This window comes from Ciconia boyciana, chromosome 3, assembly GCF_034638445.1.
Source record: "Ciconia boyciana chromosome 3, ASM3463844v1, whole genome shotgun sequence".
Lineage (NCBI taxonomy): Eukaryota > Metazoa > Chordata > Aves > Ciconiiformes > Ciconiidae > Ciconia > Ciconia boyciana.
Genome location: NC_132936.1, coordinates 52,361,868 through 52,374,429, shown reverse-complemented (window position 1 = coordinate 52,374,429; position 12,562 = coordinate 52,361,868). Strand labels below are relative to the sequence as shown.

The window sequence follows — 12,562 nt, the reverse complement described above, 5'->3', positions numbered from 1 at the left end:
CCAATCTATTTGAGCATTCCTTGTATGAGAGCAATTCATATGGTAGGTTGTTCTTGCCCTCTCAGAACCCTTTCCACTTCTACCGTGTCCTCTATTGAGAGGAACAGGCAAAGGCTTCATGCAATATTTAAAGTATGGAACAAACATAAGTTTATAGAATTATATAAAATGACCTTTTTCTGTTTTATACTCTTTTCCTTTCCCAATATTTCCTAAAGCACTGAGCTGATGCTTTCATCGAATTATCTAGCATAACCCTGCTCTTCTCCTCCTTAGTGTTACTGGTCTGCTCAGAACTTCTTGTTTTATATATGAAGCTAGGATTAGTTTTCCATACCTGTATCATTTTACATGAATCTAAATTGAATTTCCCCAGCCATTTTATTACCTGATCACTCAGACTGATAAGGTGTTTTTGCTGTTTTTTAAGGCACTCATCCTTACTACCTTGAATAAGTATGTACCATCAGTAGATTTTCTCACCTCACTGATGTACTGCCATTCCTTTCTCCTTCTCCCTTGCCGTGTTACTTACGCATGTGTTAAACAGGACAGTTCCCAGTACAGACCCCTATGTAAGTGATTTCCCTCCATGGTGACAGCTGAGTCTGAACTCCTATTTTCTGTTTTCTCTATTTTAATCAGTTATTTTTCCATACCACAACCTTTGTTTTTATGTCTTGGCAGCTTAGTTTCCTTAAAAGCCTTTAGTGAGGAATTTCGTTTAAAGTCTTTTTGAAAAAGTGAGTAGGCTGTGTGAGCTGGATCACCCTTGTGCACGAGGTTGTAACCCCTGCAGAGGACTTCCGCAGGTTTGTAAGGTGGGACTTGCCTTTACAGAAGCTGTATTGGCTCTTCACAGATGGATTGTATTTGGTGAGATGTCCACTAATTCTGTCCTTTATTAATTCCTATTATCAAATCTCAGGCTTACTTAAATATATTCCCCAGAACTTTTTTGTTTCTCAAGCTTGGCATTGCATTTGTCAGCTCCGGTGTTTAGGTACCAAAGATGATGTCATTTGGCTACTTCATCCTGTATTTCATCAGAACCCTTGGGTGAATACCGTGGAGCCTAGGCAATATGTTAATTTGTGTGTTTGTACCGTTGCTTCTTTCATAGTTACTTTCACTTTAAACCGAACCTCTGCTTAGTGACTCTTGGTGTTTAGTCAGCTGATTACACTTTACCCTGTACCAGCATTTGCTTTAGTAAGTTGTATACTCTGGCACTGTGCTTCCAATACGATATCCTTCAGCAGTCTCTACTCCTGCCTGTGAGGATTCTGTTGTTTTAGGAGCCCCTTCTGGCTTTTTTAACAGTCATCCTCATTTTTACATACTTCCACCTTCTGAAGATTAGCACAACTGTGGTGATTTTTCTTGTCCTTTGTTGCTCATGCGGTGATACTGATTTTAAGTACATTATAGTCATGGCTTCATCGGCACTTTCACTCTGACGTCTTGGACCGGCTCTATGCATTCCTCAGTGCAAGCATGTCATGTGTTGTATTTCCTGTTTTGTGATGCTAACCATGGAATAATCTCTGATCTAAATAATCAGTGGGATCTAAAAACTGTCATATTTATGATATTTGTTCCATTTACATAATGTCTAATACAATTGAATGCTTTGCCTTTGCATTTCTGATGTCTGTTAGCAGGTGATGCCTCTGTTGTGATTGGTGTCACTATCATGGTTGGGCAGGTAGCAATATGCAGCAAAACTTTTTATTTCTATCTGAAATGTCAATCCATGCAGCTTCTCTGCTAGTCACTGAAATGGTAGTTTGTTACTTAGATTTGATTTTAAGCTCTCTTTTTAATACATAGTTCCATTGTACACCTAGCACAGTTTCCAGTTATCTTTATATATTGTGTCCCTAGTCTTCCTTTCACAAAGTTTCCAATATGCCTCGTATATTCATGTTTTTATTTAGGACAAGCAATTGATCTAAAATGGTCCTTTGAAATTTCAATTCCTATTCTAATGCTGAAAGTATAAATAATGTATTCTGAATGATTAATGCATTCCATAAACATTGATACGTAAGTGTTAATAATTTGATAACATTAAGCATTTAAAACATAATTTTAAATGTAATTGTATATAAAATGAAAGTTGGAAAAGAAAAATTGGCATGGAAAAGAACAAAATGAAATGTCTTAAGTGCTGTGGACTAAAAGTATAAGCTGTATAGTACATGCTTTTAATGTAGAAATGCTAGTAATGTAGAAATATGCAAATTTGTACTTTCTCCAGCTCTTCTGTTGAAAGCCCAGAATAATAAAATGGAACAAATAGCTGAACACATCAGCCAGAATAGTAACATTAGAATTATATACTTGACAGAACATTTTTGTGTTAAATGTATATCCCTCTCATTTTAAGGGGAAAATAATTTATTTTGTTCAAAAAAAGGAAATGGCATTTTCTCTTAATCGAAAAAAACCCACAAAAAACAAGCAAGTCACATAATCAGCATTTCTTCCTTCTCATCTCTAGTGTTAGGTGAGTCTGGTACCAGTAGGTCAAGATTCCACAGTTATTTGGGATTTGACCTCTAAAACTAAATAAGATCTTCAGGGCAGGAGTAATGTCTTTATTCAGCATCTAGCACTAAATAGAGTCTCAACACGATACTACAGTAAAAATAGTAATAAGCACAAAAAGAAAACCTTTGCAGTTTTCATGATCACTTCTTTGCCCTTTGTTCTGTGTGTTCTACTATGAGAACCCACACAAATCATTTGGCCTTTTTTTGGATTAATTTTATCTGAATTTAACACCCTGAACAATTTAGAATTATCCTAGCAGAATTTGTAGAGCGTGTTCTCTACCTATACAGATTTAGTACACAGTGTTTTGAAGCAGTTACCCCATGCATGAACTAGGGATGCCTGGTGAAAGTTCTTTAATCCGTGCCTCAGAAGACTTTTCAGCTGATCTGTGGAATTTACTGAATACTTAAGATTAACCATCCATATTTCAGTGAACAAGCTCCAGGAAGCTTGCAGTTTAAATAATGTGAATAACATAAGTACTGTCTTTGTTCCCCCCTCCGCCCCCCAAATTCTTTGTTTGAAATTCAGCAGCCCTTCACAGCTGTACAATGAAGTTCTTCCATTTTCTTCATATTTCTGTATCATCAGAAGGAATTAAAAATAGAATTATGAATGTAGTAAATAAGCTGCTAAAATATGTAACAAACTGTTTCAAGACTTTCTAATGGTCTTATTTTATATATATGTTCCATTAATGCATGAGGAAATCTTCCATAGCGCATAGGAACAAGCAGTCACTTCATGCTTAATTTATATAGCATCTTGAAAGAGTCTATTTTAATACTAAAAAAGTGAAATGCTTTCTTTAACACAGAAACGTGGCAAATGTAGTATGCTCCCAGCCAAAGATGATAATTTAAAATGTATTAAATACTGAATATAGTGTTTACTTTATATATTTTCTGGTAACAACTTTAGCTTGAATTTCTCAGAACATTTATACAGCTTTAACACTTGCTTTTAGTTTTACTGTGGAATTTGCCCATTGTTTACTCTTTTCAACAAGTAAAATGTAAGGGGTAATCCAGTAGCATTACCAGTTGAAGTTAAGGATTACATGTTTGTGTTTGTACAATATTTGTAACTATTGAAATTTGCCTCCCAGGTAGTGCATGTGTTTATTTTGGAAATTATTTAGTAGATGCAAAATTTATTTTTTTGTTGATGTACTGATTTCTCTGCTTTGAATTATTTTAATTAATCCCTGAAAAATACTTTGAATATTCTTGCCACCATTGCTTATTACTTTGAATTGGCCCCATTACAGTCACAAGAACTATCAGGGTCTTCTCTAGGAGAGAGAACCTAGAGGTGGACTAGCAGTCTAATACACTTCTGCTCACTCTCCACTCTCCTTCATGAGGTTCTTTATTTGGAAATTATTAGGAATATTTCTTCTCTGTGCGTGTTTCAAGGATTATTACAGACTTGTCTAACTCCACAGTTTAAGATGCTGTTGCAGTAATGGCAGGAGAGCTTCTGAGTGATAGGGTTGTTCATTTTAATGTCAGGAGGAGAACTGGGGACCTTGCTGCCAGGACAGCAGTGCCAGACAGTGTTAGTGTGTTCAGTCAGAAACAAGCACGTTCCAACTTCACAGCATACTGCGCAGTGCATAATTATGCTTGACAATAGTCTCTTTCTCTCCCTGTTTCAGTTTACAGAGGTGAATAAAATGCATCTTGGTATGGGGCACGATGATAACATGCAGTTCTTTACAGTGCTGCTTTAAAAACGTTCACTTTTAAAGTGATAAATCAGAGAGCATCCGATCGTACTCTGAATGCTGGTAATTGAGGGCAGTGCACAACTAGAAACTGGTACTAACACTGGAACCTTGTATGTAGGAAGTGGTCTCAAAAACAGAGGTTGTATTAAAAGTTCAGAAATCCTCACCATAAAGACAGGCTTAGTTTATTCATCTGTTTGCCTTTCTTTTCAGGCAGCTTTTCTTTTTCAGGCTAAGGTTGGTATTTCCATATAAGAGGTGTTTAAGAGGTATAGTAGTTGGTGAAGGCAAACACGTTCTTTTTAAGTAGTTGTCCTTGTTGCCCTAAGGTTGTTGCACTGACATAGAAGAGATTCAGCATAACTAAGTTTCTGAATGATGTCTGTAGTCTGTGACTAAAAACATAATTCTGTTGTTTTCACAGGGTTTTTTACCCCTGGGTAGGTCCTGTGGTATGGTCAGTTGTGGATAAAGTTGTTGGCGTGATGGAGTTTTGTCTTCTATGCACTTGGTTAATTGTCTCTTTCTGCGTAAATCACTGAAAATAATTAGTAGTTATTGCCAGTCGCTCCCAGACTAGCCTGGATTTCAGCTGAGAGGTGGAAGACTGGGGGACCATTTATCCATTCCACAAGACATCCAGCAATCTAACTGAGAAATGAGTTTGATTTGAGTTGAACAGCAGAATTATTCAAATTCTGTCATATTTTGCTTGGACTTAGGTGTATCTGAGATTATTTTTAAGCTGTTGAATAAAAACATAATATTTTGATATAAGCTATCTTCCTTATTTAAGAAAGGAATAAAGGACAGTAGATTTGCTCTAATTTTGGCAATTACCTGGAGTCAGTGCAAGTCCTAGAATGAGTGGCATTTATGCTTCCGACATAGAAAACTGAGACTCTTGACAAACTAATTCTGTTAGAGTTTGTTACAGAGGTTTAAAATGCTGCTGTCTGTCCCACCTATCTCATGCCCCTTTGCAAGGGTGGAAGATTTGTCTGCTTTTCACCTGTTCTCAGTTCAGTACGTTAGCAGGAACGACTAATAGCTTAAGCTAAATTTGCCAGAGCTTGTGTGGTTGAAGCTTTGAGATAAGCAGAAAAAGAAGGTACAGTTTTCTGGGGGTTAGATTGTTTCCCTAGATGAGCTATTTTTGCTGTGAGGACTCTTCCCCCCACCCCTCCTTCTTTTCTCCTGTGTTTCCCCAGTATTTTTATTTGGGACAAATAAGATTTATTCCCAGGTATAATGAAAGATACTTGATCTCAAGTATGCAGGTGACCTGTGGGTTTTGTGAAACATTGCAACAACTTCCTTTGGGATTTTGCCAGACTTTCTGAGACATTGGTGGATGTTTTTAAGGATAGGTTAACTGATCATTTGCTAACAATAACTTGCATATAATTGATCCTTCCTTAGAATGGGAGGATGGACTGCAGATGACTTGAAACTTTCCCTGCTCTTGTACTCAGCTTTATGATTCTTGGAGTCTTTTAAAACTCCTGCAGGAGCACTCTTGGGATTTGCTCATTGTGGATTCCTGCAGTCTTCAGTCTCCTGAGCACCTGGATTGGGCTTCAACACAGAGACAGATCTTCCCGAGTGACCTCTGCAGGGTGGCAGGCTGAAGAGAGGAGTGCTTTGGCAGAAGATGCCTTTGCTGCCCCTCAGAAAGCCTGGAGGAGTTAGGAAAGCAAACAGAGACACGAAAGACACTCTGCTGAACATGGCTGGGTAAAGAGTCTAAGCGTCGAGTTGGGTCTCTCCAAAGTGACTCAAAGCAGCAGGAAGTTCTGCCAGCTGTCCCTAGGGGAGTCTCCTTTGGGAAGTCCTGGCATCGCTCCTTGTGCTTTCTGCAGTGGAGTGTCTTTATCTTGCAGGAGATGCAGGGCTTCCTGAAGTGGAGATGGAGTCTCTGGGTAAGAGCACTTTCTTGCCAAGGAACTCACCCTGTGGAGCTGTTTCAGCAGGCTTCGTGCTCTTTGTACCTGGTCCAGGGGTGCCCAGTACCCTGTGTCCAGGGGTGCCCAGTATCATATTTTCAGTACTAATTCAGCAATCCTGACCAGAAGCTGAAAGGGGATTTTAAAATTGGTGTTCTCATCTACAGTTATATTTAGAAGGAACAGGTGACCTTTAAGCAAGTTGGAAGTGGCGGGTAGAAAACTGGGACCTCTTGAAGACATACAATGTATCAGTCTCATACAAACTTCTGAGAACTGTGGAAACTTATTATCTCCACATTCTGCTCATTCAATATTGGCTATTAGAAATCACTAAAAAAAAATATGGCAGTGATTGAAAGCTTAGATTTAAATGAAACATTCTCAGCAAAGTACCATCAAAGTGAAGTTATCTACTTTTGTAGTGAGAAAAGCCTGTTCCTAAAAGCTTTTTTGTTTCAATTTAATTGTTACTGTGCTATTATGTTGACTGGGTCTACGAAGAACAAGAACCTCCTTTTCTTATCCTTGGTCTCAAAGTTAACAGTTTAACAGCTTTAAGTGTTGTGTAATCATTTAGTTATTTTCTCTAATTATGTGACAAGATGCTTCTCTTTCTTCAATAAGTAGTAATATTTTTGAGTTACAGCAATAGTAAGGAATAATTTCTTTATGGGGAATAATTATGGCTTGGTAAACTTACAGCCTTCATTATGAATGACTATGTGACTCTAAGTGCTGGACAATCACTTTCAGCCTTTTTATTTATGGATGAGGTTGTCTAAATATTTACAGAATGATACTTTAATGGTGTAACTGTAAAGTCTTGTACAAGGTTGCCTTTTGTTATTTTTTCTTCCTTTCCTCTTATATTAGCAAAATATTCTCCCTGTAGTGGTGCCTGATATAAACTAGGTGTTGGAAGAAGATGCTTTGGACTTGTAATGTAGCTTAATAGCAAAACAGAAGGGTTTTCTTCTTCCTATTGTTTTCCTTTAGTTAGTTTCTGTCTGGTTAGTTCTCTGGAGGAAAGTGGGTTCAGTGTATGATCGGGATATAAATTTTGAAACATCTCCTTTCTTGTTGCTTTAATACTCAGATTACTGCACCCCTCCCTCCCCCTGACTCATGTACATTGGAATGGATCATCTCAACACTAATAGAATAACTCCAAGCACGTAGGAGTTGCCATGTGAGTTAAACCTTAGTTCATCTAAACATGTACATGCCAAGGATCATCTCAGTACTAATAGACTAACTCTCAGCACATAGGAGTTGCCATGTGAGTTAAATATTAATTATCTAAGCAGGTACCAGTCTTCAGTTATAGCCAGGGACTTGAATTGGAAAAGAAAATATAGATATCACATAACCACAAGAGGTTTATTTATAACTGTTTGCACGTGGCTTTTTTTCCTGGAAAATTAGCATGTGCCATGTGTTCCATAATTTGAGGTGTTCTGTTGTTTGTTCCACTTTTTGCATGCATGTAGTGCAAAGCAGAAGTTCTGGTGTTGGTGCAAAAAAATTTAGGAGCATTTCTACAACCTGTGTACTGCAGTGAGTCAGAGTAGGTAATTTTATGAATCTTTCTATTCATCAGTTCAGGTGTGAATTCTGGTAGTATTTTTCCCCACATGAGAGTCTAGCCCTTTGGGAGCACTACTAAATTGAGGTTATGGATTATAAAAACATAGATAAAGTTGGCATGGTTTTTGAGAAATGTGCAGAAATCATATTATGCCAAAACAAGTTACGTTTTCCTTTTTAAATCTGTGCTTTTAGATCTCATCTTTAAGACCTTTCATTGTCTCTCTCTATAAATATAAAAATATATTTGTTTAGTGAATAAACAGCTGTATCAGTTTTGTCACCAATGTAGTATTCTCTCCTGCTTACTGTTGCAAAGTATCTCCCAACTATTAGTAGGAACTTCTTATCTACTCTATTAAGTGCATAGCCATGTCTATTTTCTTTTGTAGTATTGATCTGGAAGTAATACAAATGGTATTTGGTGGCTGCTTTAGCTTTTACTTGTTGCTGTCAGGAGCATTATTTTCTTTTGGATTGCACTAAAGGTAGTAGTTTTTTTGAGCAAGGTTTTTACTTTCCTTCTTGGTTATTTTCTGGCCTTTTGATAAAGGTTTTGATTGAAGATCTTGCAGAAAAGCCAAGCAGTTGTTTTTGCATTGCATCTGTCATTGGGGTACATAGGATAAGGCAAGAATTTTATTTACAGCTTGTATTTCTGTATTTATTGTGAAAAATAGAAATTTATCTCTAGCTTCTTTTTAGATTATTTCAAATTAGTTGCTAAGAATTTTAGTGGTATAAAATTATTCTGTGCTATCTCATTGAAATCAACAATTTACTACAGAGGAATATTATTTTAATTAATTTCATTCTGTTAGTTTTTACTGACAAAAAGATGACTATCTGAATTTGCTGTATGAATATTCCCACTAAGCTTTGTATGAATGTTTCCAATTTATGTGAATGTTTGTGAAACTTTCCTGGAGATGCTAATCACAGTGATGCCTTTATACTTTCATCCCCCAATGTCTGTAAGAGACAGTTTAGGTAGGAGTTGTGTTTTAAAGAGGAATAAAACTTCTTATTTTGTTTTTATTAGTCACCTGGCATTGATCAGTGGAATTCTCCCACCTCTGATATAATATATGAAGTAATATTTGCATAGGCATTTACCTTTCCCTTTCAAAAATAGGCTGTGGATATGCCAAGGTTCTCAAAACTGAAGATGTGATCTTCAGTAGCACTCTTGAGGATAGTGTCAGCCCTTGCACACACCATGCACAGACTACTCTGCTCCTCTTCACTCCTCTCAACTGTCTGACTAGGTCAGAGCTTCAAATGCTTATCTACAGTGCCAGAATAATTTGTAGGCAGTAAACTCTAGCTTATTTTTTAGCTTTTATTTATTGCATTCTCTTTTGCGGTGTAATTTTTATTGTTTGTTTGTTGGTCGTCGTCCCCATCCCGTCCACCCCCCAGTCTATTTCATTCTGGACTTTCTACTCATGGTATGGTTTTGTTCAAGGTTCACCCTTTTCCTTTAAGAAGTTGGATTCTTACTGCTGTGCAGTGATCTTCAGCTAAGTCTGTGAGCTTTAAAGTTTGGACATTGAGTGGCTGCTACATTTCATTATTGGAACGGACATTTTCATCTCAGTACCACATCTTTGGCAAACGCATTTGCAGATGCTGTGAGCCAGATGCAAGAGAAGGGTTCAAGGAGAAGCTCTTGATGTCATCTTCTGAGAAAATCCATTGTTTTGGGTTTAGATCCTAGACCTAACTGTTCAGTTTTCTCACTTCTGCCAGACTTTTCATCAAGGACAAATAAGACTGCTTCTGATTGTGATACTACTGTGCCTTTTAGGGACAAGTTCTCAACCAAGCTGTTTCTGTTAATACTTTAGCTATTTTCTACTAAGTATGATGGCTTTGCTTTCCTCATTCCATTAAAAACTGCTCTAAGATGTGTTAGCTTGCAGAGAGCCAAAGAGGCATGGCAGGAAATTTCCTTACTTCCAAAAATTTTAATTGACACTCTCATATACAAGCCATAGAAGGGAAAACTTTGGGTTACTCTTGCTCAATGGATACAGGTGGATGGTTTTGGTAGCCCTGTTACTTGTTCTAAGGTTCTTAGTATTACATCTCAGTTCTTTATAGACCTTGGTGCCATAATATACTTGCCATACCTAGAGCCACTTTCTTGGTTGCTCATATTTTTTCCAGTTCAGTAGTTACCTGGCAGTTGCTTTTCTGCTGGGACTTCAAAGCCTCAGTGGCATACTCTGAAGAATGCTGCAGGTTGGTTGTCTCGGACATCTGTAAATCAGAGACATAGAGTATGTTTCATTCCCTAGTGGTGGTACTAAGGCAAGGACGCTAGAAGAACTTGTGTAGCTACCCAAATCCCTAGTCTGTTCCTCAAATAACATTTTTTTTCAACCCTCTTGAAAGCTTTGGCCTAAGCAGTTGTCACAGTGTGAAGGAAATCTTATGGCAGAAGACTACAGCACCATAGGAGTGATCCCATCCAGCAAGTGAGCTCAAATGGCAACTGTTCCTCTGTTCTTGCATGAGTCAGAACTGCTGTAAGCGAAGGCTAACCCTCCTTAAAATTCTTTGGCTTCACATATAACTCAAAGTCAATCAGTTCTCAGCAATACTTGAATTGGGAGGACAGAAGATTCCTTCCCAATTGCTGTTTTTTGTCTGCTTGTTCTTTCACCTTCTGGCTGTTCATCTAGAGATGTGCCACTAAAATATGTCTTTTTTTTTTTTTTTTTTTTGCGCATGAAGGGTATTTACTTGGCCACTGTTTTAACTCTCTTTTTAAGAATTCAGTGGCTACCTGGGCATCCTTTTTGGAGTTTTTCCTCTAGTTCTATGATTAATTTTTCTGAATGTTTTCTTCAACCTCCTAAGTTTCAAAGGCATATTAAGACTTTGCAGCCCTCAGTGGAGGAGACAGCAATTCCACTGCAGCAGACAATTTTTGTGCTCGGTGTTCATTGCACCTCAGACATCACCTTGTATCTTTGCTTAGGAGATGCCTCCTCTTAGCTCTAACTTCTTCCTCCTGACACCTCTTTGGGATCAGGCCTGAAGCAGTTTCACCTTGAAAGGAAGTATTCAGCATCCTTCTGTTCGGTAACCCTTACATCTAGTCTGATTCCCTAGCAGCGCTTAGCCTTACCATCTCTGTCTCTTTTCAGTTACCTTTTTTTTTTTTTTTTTTTTTTTTTTTTTAAGAAAAGACTGAAATAACAAGAAGCTACTCTTCTAACCAGAGAGAGGTGGAATTAATCCTTCCCATCTCAAGAAAAGAATTTACTGCAATTATTTTCTCATGCCAAAGAGATAGAGATCTTGGATCAGAGAAGTCTGGATGCCTGTATTTCCTGGTTCAAGATAATGTGCAAGACATGATGATACTGTCTCTTCAATAGAGATATTGGCCCACACGTCTTGGTTTTCAGGACACTTGCTTCTATATCCTCTGTCTGGCAGAACACACCTTGCAGTCTGTAGTGATCTGGCCATTATCACGGTGTGCCATTGGAGCTATTATGTTCTTGTGCATAAAGTATCCCTTTAGTGGTGTAAAAAGAATAGTTGTTTTCTCTTTATTAGTTAAAGGCTCCCTGCAAATTGCTTTAGGATATTAGTGAATCTAAAAAGTCTCTACTAACCCCTATGCAAACTCCTGGAGAACAGCAGAACCATTCTGGACTTGGTTTCCACCTATGCTTACCTTCTCCAAGCTGTGATCTGTACAACGGATTTTTCCTAGCATTTCCCTACATCCTCTTCCCATACACTGATGAGCTCCTTAGGTATTTTGGGCCACATAGCAGCCTGCCCCTATACTAAATCCCATGCTAAATTCCACATCCACTCCTTTTCAGGCATGTCTCCAGATGATGTGGATTCCTGACTGGTGTTTCATCAACGTACTAGGTACAGTCTCCTGGACAGTCTTCTCATCTGTAAGTTAATAAAATAACCTGCATCAGTATCTGAAAAACACCTCTTGGCTTGGACCAAAGTCCATGTGATAATCAAGGTGGTCTGAACTTCCTTGACTACGCAGCTTGTCCTTCCATGAGAGAGACATGTTGTTGCCTGGTTTTAATTATCTTAAATGTAATTATAATATGTTTTAGTTATGTAAAACTGGGAGGATAGTAAAGGACAGAAGTACGGTTGCAGAGACAGAATTTTCGAAGGAAAATGGACAATGAAGAACACTTTTAGAATGGGAAAAAATAATATTAAACATAAATCTAGAATGGAATTGGCATATTGTCTCCTGTCATCTAAGGAGTGAATTGTGCTTAAATTCAATATTAGGGGCAAGGATTTAATAGACTTAAGATGGAGCTTGATTAGTTTAGTTCATGAATAGGATTATACGGTGTTGTCCTCTGCATTGCGTAAGATTAGATCTGTGGTTTAGGGATGACATATCCTACCCAAATTGCAATTTAGCCACTCAAAATATGTACATCTCAGATAGTCAAATCTGTTTCTTTTCCAAGACTGCTTAACACTATATATAAAAATACATTAGACTCCTCCCTGCCTAGCTGAGACATTTAACTTGAGTCACCCACACATGCTTAGAGGTGTTTAATTTGTATAGATATCTGGACAGCCTCCTAAATTCTCTATCATTCCCAGGAGAAGCTTGAAAAGGTGAGCTGGGTATTAGATCTATGACTGATTTCATCTCATGTGAGAGTGGTCATTACTGTCCCTGACTGATAGAGCATTCAGTTGGTTATGC

The 12,562-nt window shown here is 37.8% G+C and overlaps 1 protein-coding gene across 4 annotated transcripts in view; it reads left to right on the top strand.

The window, feature by feature from the left end:
• WASF1 (WASP family member 1) overlaps positions 1–12,562 on the top strand; it is a 106,347-nt gene that overhangs the window by 44,822 nt on the left and 48,963 nt on the right. For 2 of the 4 annotated variants that reach the window (XM_072855655.1, XM_072855650.1), the window contains exon 2: positions 11,682–11,762. The exons of the other annotated variants lie outside the window; for them this stretch is intronic. The gene's annotated coding sequence lies outside the window, so the exon portion shown is untranslated. The remainder of the gene's footprint in view (positions 1–11,681; positions 11,763–12,562) is intronic. 4 annotated transcript variants of the gene reach the window in all.